Here is a 24,868-nt window from a genome sequence, read left to right as displayed (position 1 = left end):
TCCATCAATGCTTCTCTTGCAGCTCCAGCTGTAACATCAACCGGGCCATCAATGGGGGAGAAGCTAGAAACAAATAAAACATCGAATATCGCTCAATCAAGGACCAACGCCCGACAAATTTTACCCTCAATAAAGAGGAAAGCCCAGCAACCATTAAGTTGTAGGCTAAATCCCAAACACACGTCGAATCAGCTCAAACTGTGCTTGCCTCCAATGCAGCGCGCTCCCGGTCCTGCTAATTTTGAGCCTCAAACTAGTAAGTGGAAACTCGGTCTCCAAAATATCCACTCAGACGGCAACGAAGTCAACCTAAATAGAGGAAACATCCTAAAACTGTTCGCATGTATACCTCCACTGCGAGCCATCTCGTCAGATGACATCAAAATTGTGGAATATATAACAGAAGCGTCTTCCGACCAAGTGATTCTCCATATTTTAATCGACGGCGGTAAAAAATATGCTACTTCAAGCAAATGAAGATCTCCTACTTTACGGCTTTGATCTCACCCTTGAACCTCTCACAACGAGAGGCGCTTCATCTTCCAAGATAAATCGTGACCATGAAGCAAATAACAGCACCGCCAGGCGTCAGGCTGTGCGCCAATCTCTAGTTTCATCACCCGACATTTTAGACGCCGCCACGCATCAATCATTTGAAAGAAGAGCCAATAACGCAAAACGATTCCCAAATGGGCCACGCAAACAACAATGAGCCGACGTCAAACAAAAGGCACTGATTATACTGTCATGGAACACGAGAGGATTCACGCACTTGTTTAACACTTTCCAAGAATCCTTGGTGAATGTGTTTGCGTTATGTTTACAGGAAACGTGGCTACGGGATCCCCCGACTCGTGATGGATTCATTACGCTGATAAATCCAGCTAGAAAGAACCCAAAGGGTCGACCATTTGCAGGCTTGTTAACTCTTTTGAAAATCCAGAACTGGTGGTCGCTCGTTAGTTCTACGAACCCTAACCCATTCGTGCAAAGTACTTTGCTCAAACTTTCATTAAGAGCCACCGTCTCCCATCTTCTAATAATAAATGGATACTGGAATCCTGCCATGATTTCTTCAACATCTTTCATTCAGTCAATACTGAATGAAATAGATCACACTTTTGTAGAACACAATAATGTTTCTGTACTTATCTGCGGCGACCTCAACTGCAGCTGGTTTAAATATGATCCACTTACTAAACTAAATGTCCGGCTTCCGGACCTTGATGTAGCTAAGCGAGGCCAAACTTGGTCAAAGGAACTTCTAGCACGCAACTGCCAGATGCTAAATGGAACAACAAAGGGCGACTCTCCTGCAAATCCGACATGGCATAGCATGGCTCGAACAAATACCCTCGACTATATTTGGGCCTCGGCGGACCTCTTCGATAAGGTTTCTTCCCTCAAAGTACGGCCAATGTCATCTAGCGATCATAACCTGCTGCGGCTTGTTTGGCATGAAGAACTCTGCAAAACGCCAGACAAATATTCTTTTCAATTACAAACAAATGCAGCAGGCAATCGATTAGCAATCAATAGATCAGCTATCGCTAATCTATGCCACAGCGTAAACGAATTTGAGACAGTAGAATATACACATCTGCTGATGGACCACAGTCAAATAATTTCCAACTCAAGAATGTACGGATCACTCCCGAAACATCTATATAGTTCTGAAATCGGACTGGCAAAAAAACTACTAAGGAAAGATCTCAGGCAAATTAAAAGAGAGCCGTGCGATCTACGCTGCAAGGCAATGAAGATCAAGGCCCGACGACAAGACTATCGAAACTGGCTAAGATCACACTCAACCATCATCGATCAAGGTCGAGCAGAAACGATGTTAAAACTTCTTGTACAGAAAAATACCCGTGAAATCTGGGCCATCCTGAATAAGGGCCGCTCCAAATCATCGCCAGCAATTTCTAATGAAATCACTGGCGACAAATGGCGCGAATACTTTACCTTAATGTATGAAAAACCTGAGTCTGAAGATCCCCCGCAGCCTGACGTGACACTTTCTACCTGGGACATCATACCTTCTTGCAAAGAGATTGAATATGCAATCTCCAAGCTGAAAAATTCAAGAGCTGCTGGGCCAGACCAAATATCAAATCTCATGCTCAAAAAACACAGTATACACTGGGCGAAATTTATTCACGAGCTGTTTTGTCGGATTACAAGCTGCAAGAAACTGCCTTCCTCCTGGTGCAGGGCTATTGTAGTTCCGATATATAAGAAGGGATGTCGAGCCGACCCTTCGAACTATCGCCCGATTGCCCTTCTAGATACTATTGGGAAAGTATTCGGATCCTTTTTGCGCCAACAGCTGGTGAATTGGGCAATCTCAGCTGGAAAACTTGACTGTCGCCAAACAGGGTTCACGAAAAACGTGGGGACTGATGTGAATCTGACAATACTATCATTTTTAAAGCGGTCAGCGATGGAGGCGAAAAAAAGAATCTTCCTGGCATTTGTCGATCTTCGACAAGCATTTGACGCCATAAATAGGACCAAACTATGGGCAAAACTACGTCTGTGGCATTGCCCAGAGTCTCTGTTAGAGCCCATCATCGCCTTACACTCTAATACGTCCATCCAAGTCAGAGTCAATTCACAAGGCGATCTTACAGATCCAATAAGAACATTTAAAGGCGTCAAACAAGGCTGCCCCCTCGCAGCAGACCTTTTTAAACTCTTTATAGCTGACTTACCCGAGTGGCTAAAGTCTGTTCATTGTTTTCCACCCAAGCTAAACGGAACCTTCATTAATCACCTGGTATACGCGGATGACATAGTGTTGGTTGATCAAACCCAAATTGGCCTTCAACATCTTCTTCTTCGCCTGCATGAGTTTCTAACTTTCAACGAGCTCTATCTAAACACAGAGAAAACAAAAATCATGTGCATCGGCCAAGGTAGATCAAAAAAAGACAGGTCTTTCCAATGGCACATAGAAAAAAAAGTGCTAAATGTTGTTAAGTCTATTCGCTACCTTGGAGTAATGGTCAATGACTCGGTTTGCGAAGCTGCATGGACCGGTGATCTGAAGGACAAAATAAAGATCCTGAGTCTCCAAGCTGCCAAAATAAATATTGACTACGGGAAATTTTCTATCGCTCCCGTAGTAACGTTCTATCTTCAAAAAGTAATTCCAACTATTACTTTTGGCAGCGAAGCAGCCTTGAATATCAACCACAACCTATGGTGCCAACTGGAGGGAAAGTTTTGGAGACGTGTCCTGAGCCTTCCGAATCAAATCTCCATGTCGGCTCTGAGATATGAGCTAGCTTTGAATTCCATGTATATGACAATTGTCTGGAAATCTCTATCTACCTTGCGCAAAATATTACTCAGCTCTACCATCCCAGCATATAACATCTTTAAGCTGGGGCTGGAAACCACCGACCATGTCCTCATCCACACATGGAAGCGCAAACTATATTCTATCATGGCTGACGCAGGCATATCGGAGGAAGAGCTAGTCAAGCGCCCACAACATGCCAAGAAGAAGATAGCGGAATGGGATTGGATCACAACCTACAATACCCGCCTAGCCCTTAAATCAACCCTGCCCACTTCCAGAAGTCAAGTTAAACTGAATTTTCAACCAAAATATCTCACAAACTGTCCGTCTCGCCACCACAGGGCACAATTTCTAAGGCTGCGACTGAACGCTTTAAATACTAATGAGACGCTCTGGAGGCAAAAGAATAATGAAACAGCAAATAATTACTGCCGCTTTTGCAAAACCACAGAAGTTGAATCTCTAAAGCACCTAGCTATACTGTGCCCAATGCCGACAGATCTCCGTGAGGTGCAGCTAAATGAATTTAAAACACAATCCGAGGAACCCGATGATTGGTGGGATAACGCAACAGCAGGTCATAATATCAAGCTCTCTTGCAACCTCATCAACTTCTTTGATGAAGCCCTAAAGTCAGTACCCAACTGAAGGCCGCCAATATCTGAAAGATCTGCCCTCTTGGTGGCTGCTCTTTCCGGTAACTGTTACCATAAAAATGTGTTACCCTAAACTACAATATTCATTGTTAAATCTAACTAAGAATACCCACGGTGGAGATGGACGAAGTAGAATTTTTTTTTTCTTTGGGAAATGTAACAAAAACATGATACGAAAATATCAAGTTGAAGTTTTACAATAAAAATAAAAAAAAAAAAAAAAGATACATTGGAGGTGCTGTATTAATGTGCGTTTTTAGACTTGGTCTCTATGACAAACCTCAAACAAAATGATATTAAGAATTTAGAGTATGAGGAAGTGGAAAATGTTTTTTTATCTGTTATGGACAAAAGAAATGTGTCCTCATTAGTATATATGAAGGAAAATATTAAGGTTATAATTAATCAATAAAACAAAAATCTTTAAAAACACCCTTTTGAAGGGCTGGCACAAGGTGAATTTTGAGCTTTCCACCTAACGAAAAAATATAGTATGTACTGGCCTTCATACGCGATTCAAGTTGACTTGTCATTAGTGCTACAAAGATTTGATAACTTCTTAAATGTATTAACATGTGCAAAACAATTGAGGACATTATGGCGAGGTTATGTTTTATAAGTGTGTGACAGGAAACCGAAAAGAACGACTTCAAGCTGGCACACAGAATGCCCATCTGTACTTTCCAAGATGTATTATGTCTTTTCACTCAAGCACTCCTGTGACCAAACCAATATGTGGGCAATTGTTAGGGCCACTGTAATGGTCTGTCTCTCTTGCTAGTGCCACTGCCGAAACAAACACTAAAACAAATATTACACACACACACCAAGAATGAATGTTGCCCACGTTAATAGATTTCAATGATTTCCTTTTAGGGGTAACTTGCACACAGACTCAAAGTAAAGCAGATAGGGACAGAAACCTTCAAATATGAGTAATTAAAATGAAAAAGTAAAAAATAGTAGGGATTGTTTTGTAAGCACAAAAAGATGGTATCAATAGGTGCTGCCAATGTGTCATGTTTTCCAGGAACACTGAGTATACAACTTGTAAACAGGGCACCACCACAGCCATCATTACCAATACAATACAGTTTAGCCATAAGCCCCGACTTGTTGGCATGGAACTTATAGGGCAGCAACAAACTTCTCGAAGAGTGGCCACACCCAGTGATGCAAATGTGCCATGTCATAAATGAAGGCCTGCGAACCAAGTAGATGTCTGTAGGTACCACGCAGTGGCCAATTACATATATTATAATGGAGCAATCCGGCCCGGCAGAGATTGTCCAATTCCTTTCTTCCTACTTGACAACGTTACTAAAGTCCCACAAGGTATGGGGATGGTCCGTAATTAAAGTTTATGTTTATGTCTTGTGTATGTGCACAATTCCTACTGTGTAGCATACAAAATACTGTGACAAATATGCTCAGGATCCATTTTCTCGAGACAGGGACACACTGCCGCCGTTTCCATTTTTTTAAAAAAAATTTACAACGGTTAAGAAGTAGATTTGAACCGGTTAACCGCTGCGAATTCGCCCAGACTTTGGATTTAATAGCAACTTTGATACACCCACCCTCACACCAGTGAGAAGTCACCCAAATCATTGTGGGTTTAAGATAGGTGATGAAACTACACAAGCAATTATCTAGGCGCAACTGCTGGTTATGATACAGTAAACACATTAAAGGATAGTTTGAGGATGAAGTTCAAAATCCTAGGAACCATACACAAGAAAAACAGGGCACAGCTTATTTTCATAAACAGCTCCCCCACTACAACCAGTCTAGGAACATGTTTCGCTTGGCCAACCTTCAAAACTTCTTCTGGCAGATGTTTGAATGACAAATGTAGGGAGCAATACCCCAAGGCCTTGCCCCCACATGAGAAAGCAAATGAACTGCCTCCCCTGGCCAATTCACCTCATAACCGTACACTATATAAATTGGCTCCTAAGCATCAACCCACATTGCATTTTCTTCTTTTCCAGATTCTTCCCATGTGTCACTGTTCTTCCTGACCAACCTTTTACTTTGTTGGCCTTGTTAATTTCACGATTGACAAAGCCAAGTTAACCACCAATTACCCACTCTTAACAACCAGGCTGGGAAGGCCGACAAAATATTGGTTAACTTCCTTAGATTCCTGTTCAACAATTTGGGGTTCATTTAGCTCTCTTCAACCCATTCTCCTCTTCCTTTCACCGAAACCTTATTTGGAATCATTATTTTAAGCCAAAGCATTCAGATTTCACACTTCAAATGTACTGAAGGTGTGGTGGATATCGAACAAAGCACGAGTGCTTATCCACATCAAGTATATAAGTCACTATGTGACAAACGCCAGCAACGTGGGAGCATGGTGTGACAAACACCAGCAAAGTGGGAGCATGGTGTGATAACCGCTATCCTGCCCTGCTTCCAAAAGCATTACCAAACTTAGGAGGGGCATTCAAACACCCACCATCATCCACGGGATTTTTGTGCCGATCCAATTCAGGGACATTTCCTGCAACCTGGTCAACGGACCTTCCAACAATAGCTGCTCATGTGCCAATTTTGTAATGCAAATAAATCTTAGGTTTTACAATCAAATTTCGAGCCACTTTCAAGTAATTGGGATTTTTTTTATTTATTTTTATTTGTTTGGTTAATACAATCAACCTTTCAAATTTTCAACATACAAAAAAAACAATGCATTTTTTTTTAAATTGCATTTCATGATTATTTACCAGCAGATTTGTACAAGAACAGCAAGTGCAGTGAATGGATTCAACAGTCTGGACTACTCAATTGATACTCTTTTTGATGTTCAATAGCATTTGACTGAAGCTTATAGCAGTCATCAGGAAATACAGCATCCAAAAATTGTATCGTGGCTATCTTTATGACTAGCTTAGGTGATGAGAAGATGAATTGCCACAGATCTTTGTGTATATACCTATTTTGGTCTTCCAGATAGTTTTTGAAATATAGCTTACGAGTGGCTGCCAGTTGAGAGCAGTACACTATACAATGTTCCAAAGTCTCTTTTTGGTCTAAAACTTTGCAAAATCGGCAGTAATTATCAACCTTCGGGATTAGATTTCTACGAGACAGAACATCTCGAGTTGGCCACAAATTCAGACGAAAGCGAAGCAGCTTTTGACGTATTTTGACCAAATAGTCAGCCATAACACTGACGCTTATGACCAAATAAGTTCCGTTTGAAGTCTTTGTAATTTAAACATTTATTTTGGTTAGTACACCAAATCATACTGTTGAATTTTTTTTTTTTTTGCACTGCCTTCATTTGATAGTAAAAGCTCCAGCGAAATTGATGCATCAGCTAGTGCATTTAGAGTTGACTTACACCATTTTTGGGAGAACATTCGATCTCTGCTTAATAGATGGACAGCCACTTTACCCAAAATATCTATACGATCAAGAGAGAGAAGACATTTTCGGAGAAATGCACAGTATTTCCAAGTGACATACGAAAAAATGGAAAGAGAGCCCAGTTCAAACCTAATCAATGGTAACGGGGTGCTTGCCGGCAAATGTAGTACTTACTTCCAGAAGGATGATTCCAATCTATCCCACCAAAGTTCTTTTTTGGGGGCCTGGGCTTCTGACCCATAAGTTAAGATTGGAAGGACTTTCTGCATATAGAAAGTTACCAATGTTTTATTGTGAATTTGCCCGTTAATATTTTAGCCTGAGCAACTAAAGTCTGTAGTTTGCCCTTAATTTCTATATCTTGACTGGGGTTTGCAGGAGTATCGGTGATCAGAATCCCCTAATATTTATATATTGATACCTTGACAAGGGCAGAATTATGCAATTTCCATGTAAAAGGTTTGACTTTCGCTCCCATGTGCCATTTGCAGACCATTATTTGTGTTTTATTCATGTTTACATTTAGGTGGTTTGCATCCACGTACGATTCCAGACCATTTAAGAGATTTTGTAAACCACTTTGAGTTTTTGAAATGAGAATCAAATCGTCTGCATAAAGAAGATATTGGATTTTGGTCAAACCCATAATCGGAGAATCACTACTTATCTGCTTGAGAGCAGTACCCAAATCAAAAATAAAGAAATTGAATATAGAAGAGGCCAAGATACACCCCCGTTTTCAATCCTCTGTGTGTTGTAAATTTGGCTGTCAGATCGCCCCCCAAAGCAAGTCTCGCCTGCATGGTAGTGTTTGTGTGAAGGAGAACTATTAGTGATGTCAAAGAAGAGGGGCAATTGTGTTTGGTTATAAAAGATCTGTCGACTGAGTCAAAAGCGACTTTAAAGTCAATAAAGGCTAGAAACAAAGTCTGTCTCTGAACAGTGTGCTCAGAAAGAAGTGTATTTAAGGTAAAAATATTAGGGATAGTACCTACTTGTGCCACAAAGCCTGCTTGAAAAGGATCATCAAGTCCAGCCTGCATAGTCCATTTTTGAAACTCTTAAAATTATACGAGAGAAAATCTTACCGGGAGCGTCCAATAACGCTATGGGTCTATAACATGTGGGATCTTTCCCGCTCCCTTTCTTGAAAATGGGAATAATTATTGAGTGAGTCCAGGAAGGGGGAAGGGTTGCGTTTTAATAATGATAGAGAAGATTTGAAATAATATTTTGGACCAGATATCTGGATGATCTTTGAACATTCTGTTAGTAATTGGGATTTTAATTTCAGCTCTACATTTTCCTCGCAAAAAGAAAAATGGTAAGAAGCCTTGCTGGATCACATAAAAGGAAGCCACTACAATAATTTGCAATGGATAGCAAACACGATACTAGAGATAAACGATTTCTCCTCCACCTTGCAACAGTAGAATGAATGAGCAAATTAAATACATAAAATACCGATTGTGATTACAGTGGTACAGATATTTTTTGAAAAGGTTCACAACATAGGCGAACCATCTCAGATTTAAGCTATCACGTTAGAATACCAAAAAACAACACGAGGGCGAAATCGAAACTCGGACAGTCGTGTATGCAGCTGCTAGTTCGACCGTATCCTTAATTGGAAATGTTACCAACCCCCTGGGCCACGTGCAAACAAGACACGTTGATTTGTAGATTAAACAACTGGACTGCCGGGAATACTGTGCAATGACCTAAAAATGATCATTCAAGAAAGTGACAAGACAGCTGCTAGAATCATGAAAACTACGTATTCGGCCCCAAGGAATCAGCAATCTGAATCCACAAACATAGCTCGGCTGCACGGTTACTGTTACCCCACGTTCAACCTGCGCCCATACACTGCTGAACACCAGCCTAACTGCGATTACGAAATAAACGCGAGGCTGCAACGGTCGCATGAAAAAAATAAAATCAGTAGGTTGCACAGTTGACTGCATTTGGGCGTGAACCTTAAAAGACACCTTTTGTCATGCACAAACAATACGCTCCAAAAAACAAAAGAACGCCAAACGTTTGACGTGAAGGTACTACAGATGGATTGCTGAAATCACTACTACTGCACGAATCACGTGGGGAGCGTACAATGGGCGCTTGACTAACGCTAGAGTCCCATTACCAGTCATGTACTATTAAGACATTGCCTGCTCTCCCTCCCCGCCACACGTGCTCCCAGGGGACCACCCTAGAAAAGGCCAGACACTTACTTCCATCCCCACACTGAACGCCTAGATACTTACAAGCAGGGGGCAGTCCGATGCCCTGCGTCCCCGGCCGAGCAGGAGCAACAGCTGGGGCGGGTGCCAGGGCGGCAGTGAGGCCACAGGCTGGCCGCTGACCTCAAGCGGCCTGCTCATAATAGAGGACTGACAGAGGCCGTTGCGGTGTCACGGCTCCGCCCCCTCCCGGCCGCCTGTCAAGCCCCTGTCAGTGGTGAATCTTTCGGCTGGCCCGTGCAAGCGCAACCGTGCGCGCCATATTTCCTCCACAGGGGCCTGGGAGCGCGCAAGGCCTGACGCAGTGAAAGGCCGCGACGCGCGCTTCCATTTCACCCCCGCCTCCCCGTCCGCCTTCTTCACTGCGGCGGCGCAGCCCTCGCCATTTCGGAGAGGACGCAGACCTCCGGCCCCGCGATCACGGCTGTAGAGCTCACCTGCTTCGTAGTCCTCCTCCAGCCGCCTCCTCCTCTGGGTTTCCCCCCTGTTTATTTTCGGTTCCTCCTCCTCCGCTGCGCCACACGCGGGTTTGCACACGGCACCTTGGCTCCCACGACCTCCTCCCTTCTCACCCCCACCCTTTTCCCCCTGATCCCCCTCTGTTCTGCACACGACTCCAATTGCCACTGCCGGACCAATGAACGCACGAATAGAGTAGATGTTGCCTATTTCTCAATTGACCAATCAGAGAAGCGATAAACGCCACGCCCATCAGTAACGCACTGTACCTGAGGTGATTGGAACTACGGAAATGCCATTCGACAACACAGTCAATTTTCACTTGAAAGCCACGCCCATCAGTAACGCACTGTACCTGAGGTGATTGGAACTACGAAAATACCATTCGAAAACACAGTCAATTTTCACTTGAAAGCTTTACGGCGCGGCACAGTCCAATATGAAATTAATAACAGTTATAATATTTATATCAAAAGAAGTTGCTGTAACAATTATTCCTAAATAGTTTTTTTTCTCTCAATATTTCCGTCTCTTCCAAATGATACTAGTTGAGCAACCCTGTGCTTTTCCGGTCCACTAAATAACTCCTTAAAGTCTCGTGTAGACATAGAGGAAATACTGTTGCGGATTGTCGGAACCATGAGCCATGTTGGAACAGGAGTGGTCTACTGTCACTGCATGTGCATGTTATGTACCAAGTGAAGCCTCAAAAGCCCGAACAATGCCATGGCATCCCTGACACAGACACTACATTTATATACAACATAAACACAGAAACAACTATAACAGAAAGCAAAACGCATTTGAATGTGTAGTAAACTCTTATAAAGATGACAGGAGGCTGTAGGGTAGCTTGATGTCCTTTATTAACTCATAGCTCTCAACTCACACGCTTTTGGTGGGTGACACCTGCCTTGCAAACAGCTGACTCACCCACCAAGCCACCTTCACACCCATTCGTTTCAATGGGCCTCTCACCCGCCAAAAATAAAATCTGGTGTTTTCACCCGCCTTTGCAACATAAATGGTTGAGAGCTATGTTAACTGGGCGACATCTGCTGCAAACATATGCTCATAAACGTGCCAAAACAACCAGGCAACGTGCCTGTTAACAGCTGCAGGGCTGGGGGGCTGGGGTGCCTTGTGGTGCAGGCCCCAAGCCCAAATCTCAGAGGAGCCGTCAGGACGCGTCCTGATGCGTACTCTGTCGCTCCCGTAATGCGCGTGGCGCGCGCGGGGGCGGTCTCGGTGCGGCCGCGAGATCTCGCGAGAGTGGGGCTCTCGCGATATCTCTACACACCTCCCCTGGGTAATGCAAAGGAAGTTCATTGCAAGACATAGTCTTTGTATCTCACCGGTCTTCTGTGCTCTCTACTGGGTCGGCCACCTTCTCCGGTGCGAACTTCCGTCTGCTCCTGTTCTGGTTCAGACCTGGGTGTTTCCGGTTCCATCTCTGTTTCTTCCCTCTCTCTGTCGTCCCTCTCTGGCTCGCGTTCCTCCCTTCGCTCATAGTCTAATCCTCCTTCCGCATGTGATCTCTCCGGGGTCCTCGCTCTTTCTTGTCTCTTCTGATAAAGGGCTACTCTTTCCAGATTCCACGTGCGCCCATCTTCGGTGAGAACATGGTTGGTTCCCCTGTGACTCACTTTGATGGGTCTGCTGAACCGCGAGCCTGTAATTTGATCTTTCTTTGGCAGTCTTATCTTGACCCAATCTCCCCTTCCCATGTCTGATGCTTGCTTGGTTCTTCTTCCTCGGTCACTCCATGTTTTCATGCGTGCCTTGCTGTTTTCAATTCTCCACACAACCTCTGACATGTCCACTGCTTCATCCTCTCTTACTTTGGACAGCCATGGGGGTATGAGCGTGGAGGCTGCACTCCTCCCTCTCAACATTCGAAACAGGGATATTTGCGTGATCCCGTTGGGAGTGAGCCTGTGGGCCGCTATGGCCTCCTTGGTTGTTTTCAGTGGGTCCATTCCAGAGGCTGTGGCTAGTTCGATGGCCCCTTTAATGAACCTGTTTGCCCTCTCTACGAGCCCATTGGCTTGGGGATGATACAAAGCCGCTTTCTTTTGGCCTATGTGGTGCTTTCTCAGGAATTGTTCCATGTCCCGTGATATAAGTTGTACCCCATTGTCCGTCACTACCTCCTTGGGGAGGCCTTCCCTTTGAAAAATTTCAGTGAGGACTTCATTACTGTCGCGCTGGTGATGTTCGGGACGAACTCCGCCTCGACCCACTTGAATAGGTAATCTACCAGCACTATGCCGTACCGATGTTCTGGCGCCATCGCCTCCAGGGGTCCTATAAAGTCTATGCCCACTTTTGACCACACCGCTTCTGGTACTTCTGTGGGAATTAGGGGTGCCTGTCTGACTTTTAATCTTTTGTCGCTATTGAGGCACTCATGACACCGCTCTATCATGGTGCGAATCTCTTGGTCCATGGAAGGCCACCAGTAGGCCTCTCTGACTCTGCAACGGGTCATCGTGTTTCCCAGGTGACCCGCATGGGCTCTGCAGCGAATGGTTCTCCTCATGCCTACGGGTGGGATTATCTGGTCCGTTTTCATTATTATTCCGTCCGTTTCAGATATCTCCTCGGCCACCTTCCAATGAGGGTCTCATGCCTTCTGGCATTGCTTTTTCATCGGGCCACCCTTCCTTGATCCAGTCTCGTATTTTTGCCATGGTCGGGTCTTTTTCGTCTTCTTCCAACCAGTGTTTTTCACTGAGTTCCAGGTAATCAGGTGCTTTTACATCAGTGATGGATGCCACGATGCACTACCCTTGTAGAAACGTGGTGGCCTTGTCTTTGCCCTCTGGCAGTCTCGACATGCAGTCTGCCTGCGAGTTCTTCCATCCTGAGATGTGCTGCGCTTCAAACGTGTACTCCTGCAGTTTTGCTGCAATGCGTGCCAATCTGGGTGTAGACACTTTTGTGCCTCCCGGGCTGAGCATGTGGATGAGGGGTTTATGGTCTGTCACCAATTTGAATTCCGTGCCCCACACATATGTTCTGAAATGTTCTACTGCCCATGCACATGCCAACATTTCCTTTTCTATGGTGGAGTAGTTCTGTTCCGCCGAGGACAAAGCCTTCGAGGCAAAGGCTACCACATGTTCCGTGTCTCCTTTCTTCTGCGTTAGAACGGCTCCTAGTCCATACGCACTGGCATCCGTGGTGATGACTGTCTCCCACTCTGGGTTAAATGGCTGTAAACACAGCGCTTCCATGATGTGCCGTTTTATACTTTCGACCGCCTTCTTTTGGGGTTCTTGCCACAAGAATTCCGAACCTTTTTTGAGGAGGTCACGGAGTGGTGCCGAGGTTTCTGAGAACTTGGGGATAAATTTGGCGTAATACTCCACCAGTCCGAGAAATTATCTTACTTCATCTTTGCTGGTGGGTTCCGGTGCTTTAATTATGGCATGCATCAAGTTTTGTTTGGGACTAATCCCTTTTTCTGAGATTTTGTACCCCAAGTACTCAACTTCTTTCGCTTTGAATGCACATTTTTCATGGCATAGTCTCACACCTGCTTCTTGCAGCTTGGTCAGGACAGTTCTCAGTGTGGCATCGTGTGTCTGTTCATCACCTGCGTACACTAGGATGTCATCCTGAAAATAGGCAACATTTCTGACCTTCCGTAGCAGGACGTCCATCATGCGTTGGAAAGCTGATGCCGCTGACGATAAGCCGAATGGCATCTTGGTGAACTGATAGGTGCCAAACGGTGTGATGAATGCTGTGAGAGGTTTCGACTCTTCGTGCAATTGTATTTGGTGGTATGCGTTTCTCATATCCAATTTTGAGAATATTCTGGCTTCTTTCATCAACAGAATGAGTTTGTTTATGCTCGGTAGTGGGTAGTTGTCGGTGATGACTTCTAAGTTTAAACTGCGAAGGTCAATGCACACTCTCAGCTCTTGTGAGTTGGGCTTCTTTATGAGTACGACCGGGCTCAGCCATTCCGACGCTTCAATTTCTTCAATGACTCCCTCCACTCTCATTTTGTCCAATTGATTCCTGAGCGTGTCTCTTGCGGTTGCTGGCACTGGCCTCACTCGATGCTTGACTGGGACGGCACTCTTCTTGAGCATTATTTTATGGACAAAGCCCTTGATGTGTCCCGGCTCCTCCGAGAAAAGTTTTGGATAGTCACTCTTGTCAATGGGCCCGCTTCTCGCGCCGACGGACAGTACCTGGTCTTCTGTGCTGGAGTCCAGTTTGATTTTCAGCTTGTCTTGGTCGTCCCATCCCAGCACTGCTGGACCTTCATGACTGAAGTAGACTCTGGTGATGGTTTCTATTCCCTTAAACTCCACCTTTCCATTGATATATCCCAGTAGTTCGACTGACGCCCCGCCGAAAACTGTGGGTTTGTGTCGTGTAGTGAGAACTTGGACCTTTTCTTTTCCCACCATTTCTTTGTAGGTTCGTAGGGGTATGATGGTGAGATCCGTCCCGGAGTCCGCCATGACTTTTGTTTCTAGGCCGTCGATTTTGATTATACAATGGGGCTTTTCTCTTCTCGCCCTTGTGCTGTTTACCATAATGACGGTGGGTCTTCCCTCCTCTTCTGAGGACGATTCTCTCTCAATGGTGCGATCTGTGTTTACGCTGGTAACTTTCTTGTTCCTCCATCGACACACAATCGAAAAATGGCCAATGCGTTTGCAGATGGAGCACTCTTTATCTCTGGCTGGGCACTCCCTGTCGAACGCCAGGTGTTTCGTGCTGGTGCACCTGTGGCATTTCAGGGGTTCTTTCTTGCCCCCTCTCCCTTCTCACGGGTCTGGTGCCCGTCTTTCCTTTCTCGAGTGAAATGCAACCGCTTGAATTTCGGTGGAACTCTGAGCTCCTGTGAGTTCTCTTCGTCTTCCCGCTGTTTCTTCGACTGCTCTGGCAATTTCAATCGCTTTCTCTAGCTGTAACTCTTTCTCCACTATGAATTTGTCTTGAACTTTCCTGCTGTTTGTGTGGACTACCAACATATCGCAGATGAGGCTCTCAGCATTGTTGCCAAAACTGCACAGCGCCGCCAGTTCCCGCAGCTTGGTGACGTAATCGTCAATGGGTTCTGAGATTTCTTGTTTGCGGCTGTAAAAACGTATTCTGTGCAACACTGTGTTTTCTTTGCTGGCAAATCTCTTTACGATTCTCCTTACTGCCTCTTTAAAGACATCATCGTTGTCACCCTCCACCAGAATCGGGGTGAGACTCTCAAACACCCTCTGTCCTTCCACTCCCAGGGCGTTAAGTAACATAGCCCTGCGCCGTGCCGCTGAAAATCCTGCCCCTCCCAGTGCCTCCACATACGTCGTGAATAGGGGTTGCCATTGCGGCCACGGGATGGCCGGTCTACCTGGAGTTTGCAGGAAGGGCGGTGGTGGCGTCGCTCCTTGCATGTTCTCACGTGGGTTGTAGTGGTGATCCTCGTCGCCAATTTATGTAGTAAACTCTTATAAAGATGACAGGAGGCTGTAGGGTAGCTTGATGTCCTTTATTAACTGGGCGACATCTGCTGCAAACATATGCTCATAAACGTGCCAAAACAACCAGGCAACGTGCCTGTTAACAGCTGCAGGGCTGGGGGGCTGGGGTGCCTTGTGGTGCAGGCCCCAAGCCCAAATCTCGGAGGAGCCGTCAGGACGCGTCCTGATGCGTCCTCTGCCGCTCCCATAATGCGCGCGGCGCGCGCGGGGGCGGTCTCGGTCCGGCCGCGAGATCTCGCGAGAGTGGGGCTCTCGAGATATCTCTACAGAATGCTAAGCGAAATATCTGCATCATATTAAGAAAAACCTAATTGTGTCGAATTAAGAAGGTACAATGTTTGAAAGAGAGTACTTGCCAACCCTACTGATTTAGGCAGTAGGCTACTGCTTTTTAAGCAGTCCTACCGCCTACAGATTTGGGTGACAGATCCTACTGCTTTTTACAGTGGCAGGTAATTTATGTGACTCTAAGGCAGGCTGCTTGAGACCAGCACAGGACAAAGCATGTTACACTTTAGTTAATCTGTCTGTGTGGTGGGCGGGTAAGTGATTACTTTGAGTGATGGATTCAGAATGACCTGACCATACATGCCATCCCTCCCGATTTAGGCGGGAGACTCGCGATTTTTCAGCGAAAAATCAGGCTATTTTTCACTGTCCCGCCTGAAATAGCTGTAGCCCCAATGCATTTCTATGGGGAAATGTTGGTCTCCCGATTTCCCTTTGGAAATCTCCCTCCCAGCTGTGTCTGAATGTTGGCATGTATGCCTGACAGCTACGTGACTCTTCCCTGCGCTCTGGTTGGGACAGGCTGTTGTGGCCCTCAAGGACGACAGGACGCTTGGGTTGCTTCTAACCGCCTTTATTTAAAGGACATAACAGTATGGGCATAAATTGTCCATATCCAGGGCAGGAGCAACTACTCACAGTTCAGTCATGGCCTCCCAGTTACTTCACTGGAGGCAGGGTGTGCACATGGATGGCACGCTGTAAGCTTCCAGGGCCCCATGAGGCCTCCTGTGGCATTGGACTTATGCCCTAGAAGCTGGCTGCATGGGCTTCTCTGGGCCCTAGTTATGGTGGCTCCTTATCAGGAGCAGCGCTGTCACCAGACTGCTAGTCTGGCGCTCCGCCAACTTCTGGCGGCAACGTACTCTTGCGGAGCACGGGTCTGCGAGATCTCGCGAGACCTCGCTCCCGCGATCACGTGACGTCCCCACACACCTCCTTTGCTGGGAAAAGGATCGATGGTCACTCCATGACAAAGTCTGCAAACTTGCTGGGTTTCCTTTTCTCTCTCTGTGGTCTGCCTTGATCTAGAAGCGGGGCAGGGTTGCAGAAGCACTCTTGAGGAGGTGCGGGTGATTCAGGTTCTCCTTGTCTTGGCCTTCGCTGTGACTCTCTGAGCGGGGTTGGGGAGTTGGTGCTTGAGAACTCGTTGCCGTAGGGTGACTCCAAGGCATCTCTTTCTGATTGGTGAGGGTTTTCGGATGGCTCTTGTTGGTCTTGATCTTCTCCGGTTTCCCAGCGTGGCTGTTCAATAGATTCTTTTCTGCGGTACATGGCCACCCTTTCTAGATTCCATTTCCTTCCGTCGCTAGTGCAAATGTGGTTCGACCATTTCGCAATGACTTCTATAGGACTGCTGTATCTGGAGCCGGTCGAAGTGTCTTTGTGAGGAAGACGTATCTTTACCATATCGCCTTTGTTGACTGCTGTGTGGCAAGCGGCCCGACTTCATGGCTTCTTTGTTATGCTGCATGTGAAAGACTACGTCTTCCATGTCCACATCTTCGTCAGCCCTCACTTGATGAAGCCAGGGTGGTATCACTGTGGATGCTGCCCTTCTCCCCCTTAGCAGATGGAATGGTGAGACACCGGTGACGGCGTTGGGAGTGATGCGGTGGGCTGCAACAGCCTCCTTGACCGTCTTGAATGGGTTTAAGCCCAAGGCATGCACTAGATGCAGTGCCCCTTTGATGAAGCGGTTCGCCCGCTCGACCAGACCATTGGCCTGTGGGTGGTAGAGACTTGCTCTTCGCTGTCGAATGTTGTTGAGTGTAAGGAATCTCTCCATTTCTCAAGAGACCAACTGGACTCCATTGTCCGTCACAATCTTCTCGGGGAGGCCTTCGCGCTAGAATTTGGCGGTGAATGCTTCGATGACTGTGTGGTAATGTCCGAGGTGAAGTCAACTTCGACCCACTTGGAGAAATAGTCGACCGTGACTATCCCATATTTATGTTCTGGGGGCATGCTGTCCAGAGGCCCAATGAAGTCCAGCCCTAGTTTGCGCCACACCCCTTTGGGGTCTTCGGTGGGTAGCATGGGGGCTTGTCTCACGGCCAGGTGCTTGTCACTGTTTGTGCACTCATGGCACCTCTCGACCATTTGTTGTATGTCCTGGTCCATGCCTTGTCACCAGTACGTGTCGCGTTTCCTGCGTCTGGTCATGTTGCACCCGAGATGGCCTGAGTTTGCTCTGCACAGTATCACTTTGCGAATTCCACTGGGCGGGATCACTTGGTTGCCTCTCAGAATGAGACCGTTCATGGCAGTGATTTCGTCGTTCACCTTCCAGTAGGGATGTAGGCCTTCAGGGATTGCTCTTTCGTCAGGCCACCCATTGTGGACCCAGGCTGCTACGAGCCGTAGAGCATCGTCCTGCTCGAACTCCTCCTGCTAGTGGCACTCGCTTAGGTCCATGTACTCGCCGTTCCTCAAGTCACTGATAGAGGCTACGACGCATTCATCTTCCAAAAATGTGGTCCCAGGGGTGTTTTGATTCAGGAGCCTGGACATGCAGTCCGCTTGCGCGTTTTTCCAGCCGGCAATGTGGGCCATCTCGTATTTGTACTCTTGGAGTTTGGCGGCAATCCTGGGCAGTCTTGGGGTGGCACTCTTGGTGCCACCTGGTCTCAACATGTGGATGAGGGGTTTGTGGTCGGTGACCAATCAAATTTCGTGCCCCAAACGTAGGACCTGAAGTAGTCGACGGCCCAGGCACATGCCAACATTTCTTTCTCTACGGTGGAGTAATTCTTCTCCGCTGACGATAGGGCTTTTGATGCAAATACCACGATATTTTCAGTGTCGCCCTTCTTCTGGGTCAGAGTGGCCCCCAGTCCGTACGCGCTGGCGTTCATTGTGATACAAGTGTCCCATTCAGGGTTGAACAGTTTTAGGCATGGTGCGTGCATGATCCTTCTTTTAATTTCAGTGAAGGCTTCATTTTGCTCTGGGTCCCAGCAGTAGGTTGCTCCCTTCTTCAGGAGTTCTCTCATGGGGGACGTGGTTTCGGAGAACCTTGGGATGAATTTAGCGTAGTACTCCACTAGGCCCAGGAAGGAGCGCAGTTCTTCTCTGGACATCGCGGCCGGGGCGCCTGTTATGGCCTCCATAAGGTTCTTCTTGGGGCTCACCCCTTCGCTTGATATGCAGTACCCCAAGGTAGTCTACCTTGCTCAAAGACACATTTTTCGTGGCGTAGATGAACGCCTGCCTCTTGAAGCTTGCTCAGGACTGCCCTGAGTGCCTTGTAATGGGTCTCGTTGTCCTTGGCATACACGAGGATGTCGTCCTGAAAAAATGAAACATTTGTGACTCCTTTGGGTAGTGAATTCATCATCCTCTGGAATGCTGATGCTGCCGAAGGCAGCCCAAATGGCATGCGGGTGTATTGAAAGGTGCCGAAAGGAGTGATAAACGCTGTGAGGGGGTGCAAAGATTTGTGTAGAGGAATCTGGTGATATGCGTCATGCATGTCCAGCTTCGAGAAAATGGCTGCTTCTTTCATCATGAGGACAATCTCGCTGTTGCTGAGGAGCGGAAAGCTGTCGGTAACAACTTCTAGTTTAAGACTTCTCAGGTCGATGCATATTCTGAGGTCGTTACTGGATTTCATCTTGACTAAAACCACTGGATTCAGCCACTCAGAGGATTCTACTGTCTTGATGGTTCCTTCTTCGACCATCTTCCGTAGGTGGGCATCTAACGCAGGTCTCGCCGTAGCCGGTATTGGTCTAACTTTATGTTTCACCGGCACCGCATTGAGTTTCAAATGGATTTTGTGGACAAAGTCTCTCACCTTCCCCGGGTTCTCGGAAAACAGGCTTGGGAAAATCTCCTTGAAACTTTGCCCTGCTCCTGGGAGACCATGAGTACCTTTTCCGGAGTGCTGGAGTCCAATTTAATACTGAGTCTGTGTTGGTCATCCCACCCTAGCATGGCTGGGCCAATGGGTGAGAAGTACACTTTGGTGGAGGTAGAGCTCCCTTTGAATTCAATTTGGGCTCTGATATAGCCCAGTAGGTTGATGGTTGAACCACCGAAGACCTTTGGTTTTTGCCTTGTCGTTCTGATTTCCACTTGTGCTTGTCCCATCATCTCCTTGTACGTGTCGATGGGAAGGATTGTGAGGTCTGATCCTGAGTCTGCCATGACCTGTGTTTCCATGCCGTCCACTTTAATGGTGCAGTGGGGCTTTTCTTTCATGGCGTGGAGGGCGTTGACCATGATGACCATGGGTCTGTCCTGTAGCTCGTCATCATCGCTTGAAGCGCAGTCGCCATCGATGTGGGAGAGGTTTTTTTCCCGCCATATGCATTCCGGGGCCACGTGACCAATGTGTCCGCACTTGCAGCACTCCTTATTCCTGCCTGGGCAGTCATGATCATTCGCATGTGTTTGGTGCTGGCACATCTGTAGCATTTCGGCACATCCTTTTGCCTGGGGACTTTGTCACTGGGGCTGTCTCGGGACTGCTTGTCTCTGCGCCCTCTCCATTGCAGCACCATAAGTTTGGGTACGGGCAGGTGACTTCCCGCCTCTTTGCGCCTGCTGGAGGTTTCTTCCTCTGCCCTGGCAATTTGGATGGCCTTGTAGAGGGTCACTTCCTTTTCTTGGATGAACTTGTCCTGCACTTTCCTGGAGTTGGTGTGAACGACCAGCATGTCGCAGATGACTTGTTCTGCGTTTTCGCCGAAAGCGCAAAGGGATGTCAGCTCTCTCATCCTGGTCAAATAGTCGTCCACGGGTTCGCTCCCTTTTTGTTTACGGGTGTAGGACCTCAGCCTGTGTAGCACCACGTTCTCCTTATTGGTGAACCTCTTCACCATGCGACGGGTTGCCTCGTAGACATTGTGGTCGTCATCGTCCACTGGTATGGCCGTTAAACTGGCAAAAAAGCGCTGTCCTTCAACCCCCATTGCGTTTAGCAGCATGGCTTTCTTCCTGGCGGGGGCATATCCCGTGCCGCCTACAGCCTCCAGATACGTGGAAAAAAGGGGTTCCCACTGCATCCACGGAATTGCCAGGGTCCCAGGTGAGGGGAGAAACACAGGGGGCAGCGTGGCGCCTTGCATGGTGGGCCCGTGGGTCTTTTGGTATCCTCGTCGCCAATTATGTTGTGGCCCTCAAGGACGACAGGACGCTTGGGTTGCTTCTAACCGCCTTTATTTAAAGGACATAACAGGATAGGCATAAATTGTCCATATGCAGGGCAGGGGCAACTACTCACAGTTCAGTCATGGCCTCCTAGTTACTTGCACATGGATGGCATGCTGTAAGCTTCCAGGGCCCCCATCAGGCCTCCTGTGGCATTGGACTTATGCCCTGGAAGCTGGCTGCATGGGCTCCTCTGGGCCCTAGTTATGGTGGCTCCTTATCAGGAGCAGCGCTGTCACCAGACCGCTAGTCTGGCGCTCTGTCAACTTCTGGCGGCAACGTTCTCCCGCGGAGCGCGGGTCTGCGAGATCTCGTTGTGCCGAGATCTCGCGAGACCGCGCTCCCGCGATCACGTGATGTCCCCACAAAGGCCTTAGGTGAATCATCAGTGAAGGCAAGTGGCAGAGTGTACCACCATCCCACAGCATCTGCATTTCAGACTGAGGAGGGAATCCCCATGTCGTTCAATTATTCAACTTGCACTGCAGGACTAAATATGTATTGCCCAGGCTGCTGCTACAGAGCAGACGGCAAACATTGCCTACCAGCTCTGTGTGATTACCTTCTGTGAAGTTGGGTAATTGAATTTGTGTTAACTTACCATTCACAATTATACATATTAAACATTTGAACATCTTTCCATGTTGTGCTGTTTGATAGGTTGCTCCAGTGGTGGCAACAATGTGAGCTTTGTATTTTCCTTTGATGTCATTGTTATGCGAAGTATTATTTTTGAAACTTGAAAAATCTGACATCTTTTTGGTCACGGAATGTTGGCAAGTATGACTTTAATGGGGTCCGCACGCAGGCCAGAGTCAGCCACTGTTGGTGGCCCACCCCCTGGGTCACCGGAGCAGGCCGCAGCACATGTCGGGGTCACCTGACATTACCCATGGAGCTGCGCTCATGCAGCAGGCATCCTGTGGGCTTCGGATCACCGGAGCAGGACCTCGTGGCTGGGGACACCCAGCCTCCAGCAGCCCCAGTGCTGGAGCACCCAAGCCGGGCCGGTAACCATCGCAGTGTTCACACTGTGCCCCAAGGATGGTGGACGGTGTTACCCGGCAGGGACACGGTCCAAGTGCAGGGCTCATCCCATAGGCCTCCTGCACGCGGCGTGGCACCAGCATGGTGCTCCCAGTAAACACGCCAGAATCAGCTCTTTGTTAGACTGATGAGCCAGAAGCAGCTCGTCCCATTTATTAGGTGGATCACCTGATTAACATCATGTGACCCAAACACAAGTCCTGAGAGCTACCAAGCTCCAAGGAGGGGTGACATGTAACAGCTGCCAGCACAGGTACACACAACCAACTGCCAAATCCCCCAACTGTCACCAGCCCTGCACCCAACGTTCTATCCCAGTGTTCCATGGCGCACGGCAAAAGGTGCCTCGCGTCATAGAACACAAGATCATAACGCATCTCCCTTTCAACAAACAATGAATTAAGAAACAATCAAGTACGGAAATGCAAGTAAGAATCAGTCATAGAGAACACAGTCTTTAAACCTTTCAGGGCAGTCAACATTGCGCCTTAGATGGTCTCTAGAACCACGTCTAACATTACATTAATCATCCGCCACTGCCATCTCACTACTCTGGTCAAATGCTCCAACATTCAAATTATCTTGTCCCACATTTTCAGCTGAACTACTAACAGATTCATTCACATGCCCCCTTAACTCCACACTCCCCTCATCGCAGAACACATCACCACCACCACCTTCCATTTCAGGTATCCCACACCTCCTGTTCAACCTGGCAGTGCTTTCTTTGTTCGACCATCAATTTCTTCCCAATTTGACTGCACTACGACTGGTGTCCATGACAACTTCTAGACCAGAATATAGAGACTCTCCTTTCATTACTTTGAATGGTTTATTAACCCGTGTAGTGAGAATCCAACACCCTTTGGTGTGCGCTGTCAACATCAACCACAGGAAATTAATTGCGTAACAATTGCCCAACTCATACTGGCACTAACGTTGACACAGCCTCCTAACTCTCAACAATTCAAAGGGAGAAACAACTGTCACAAAATTTGGCTTGGTTCTGTACACCCACAACATTTCACACATCGCTGTCTGCAGCGATATTTGGTTAGCAATTGCCCATTGAATGCAACGCTTCAGTCCTGTTTACCCTTTCCACCAAGCCATTCCTCTGCGATGGTTGCTAAGATGGATTTCTGAACTCTGACCTGGTGGGCAGAGGTTCAGAAGGCCAGCCTAGTTTCTTGGAACAGGGTAACCTTCTGGACAAGCAAGACCAATCATGGTAGCATTGTCGGTGGTCAAGACTAGGTCGCAGGAGGGGTAAGGGTGACTGAAGGACCTCAATCAGCACACAGAGTAAAGGAAACTTACAAATCACTCCCAGTCGGGTGTATATATATCACATATACAAATACATTTATTCAAGGCCTTTGAAGTTCAACACACAGTAAATAATCAAAAGTAATACTTTAAAACCAAAACAATCCTACTAAAATACATATATACAGGACCAAGTGGCCTAAAGGGTTAATGCACAAAATGGGTCCACAAACTAGAAAGGGAATGAAGCAGGCTGTGCAAACAGTCTTTAGGCAGTTCTGCATTAATCACAATTCTAACTGAAAGGCAGTCCAGTCCCTAAGAAGAATGGAGCCTATTGCTCAAATGTACTTGCAATGCTGGTGCACTCAGTAGTGCAGATGGGCCAAAACAGGGTCTCTTGTAGGGTCTATAGCAGCTGAGGAAGGTGGGTGAGGATATGCAGGATAAGTTCCCAGGATTCGCAGAGGGTCTCCCCGAGAGGGCAGAACAGGTTCCAGGAGTTAGGACTAGTCGACAGCTCAGGCTATCTGTGGAAAGGAGAGGAGCCCTCAGGGGCCACTCATGCATACAAATGGATGGAAGCGCTAGGGGCCACCGGTAAGGGTTGCGAGTACTCACCGACCTCTGGCGCACTTCGGACCAAACTTCGGCAGTCGAGTCCACTTCGGTTGCAGGTTCAAATGCAGCAATTGTGCAGCTGCGGCTTTCAGCGGAGAAGTTACAGCGATGATTCCCAAACGGGACAGTGGCGATTTCTCCGCTCCTGGTGGATGGATTAGGCCAGTGTCACTGTAGCAAGCTTCAGGGAACAGGTGGAAAAAGCAGCAAGGCACCTGCAAAGTTTGTCACAACAGCTGGGTGACACAGTAACCGCATGCATTCGGGATTGGGTGCTCTCTCTTTACTTCAGACTTGGGAACGCCAAGTGTACGAAATCCGGTGTGACAGTGCCGCAAACACAGAGCTTGCGTTGTACCAAGTTTCAAAGGTCTCCTCAAAATGGTGGCGGTGTCAGTGCCAGTGGTTGGCCCAGTTACACTTCTGAGAAGGCTTATTTGCAGGATTTGATGAAGGTGCCAAGAATAGTTAGTCCCACTATTCCAGTGGGTCGAAGCGTCTTTGCACACCTTCTAGTTCGATCAGATGCAGAGGGGTCCAGCGGGACAACAGCAGGCTCAGAGTGCCAAACCTTCCAGCAGGTCACCAGCGGTTCCGCGACTCGGCTTCTTATTTTCAGGAACTCAAGTGATCGACCTGGTATGGGTGTTTGGAGCCTTCTCTTATCCAGAATCTCCTTTGCGCCAAAATGAAGAGGACCCAATGGGAGATCTGCTCCCACACAGGCACACCATACGTGGGCCAATCACAGACCACGATGGTCCCACTCATTCACAGCACACTAGACTCTCTCTCACCCAGGATGTGTATTGGAACCAGACAGTCCAGCTGTCATGAACCGTCGGACTCGCCCCTTTTGGACTTCCTGGTCCCTGATACATCGGGTCTTACACTCTGCTGTACTTCCAACATGGCCATTAAACACAGAACGCTGTCTAC

The 24,868-nt window shown here is 47.3% G+C and overlaps 1 protein-coding gene across 4 annotated transcripts in view; it reads right to left on the bottom strand.

Annotated features, from left to right (window-relative positions):
- CNBP (CCHC-type zinc finger nucleic acid binding protein) overlaps positions 1 to 10,155 on the bottom strand; it is a 72,514-nt gene extending 62,359 nt beyond the window's left edge. For 2 of the 4 annotated variants that reach the window (XM_069643949.1, XM_069643947.1), the window contains exon 1: positions 10,025 to 10,155. The gene's annotated coding sequence lies outside the window, so the exon portion shown is untranslated. Of the gene's footprint in view, positions 1 to 9,611; positions 9,750 to 10,024 lie in introns of those variants that run through there. The other 2 variants (XM_069643950.1, XM_069643948.1) reach the window with 1 other exon arrangement.
- Between the last annotated feature and the right edge of the window lie 14,713 nt (positions 10,156 to 24,868).

The sequence above is a fragment of the Ambystoma mexicanum genome, chromosome 2p (assembly GCF_040938575.1).
Source record: "Ambystoma mexicanum isolate Mex_15411 chromosome 2p, UKY_AmexF1_1, whole genome shotgun sequence".
Classification (NCBI taxonomy): Eukaryota; Metazoa; Chordata; class Amphibia; order Caudata; family Ambystomatidae; genus Ambystoma; species Ambystoma mexicanum.
The sequence above is the reverse complement of the archived record's forward strand: the minus strand, read 5'-3'. Positions and strand labels throughout refer to the sequence as shown.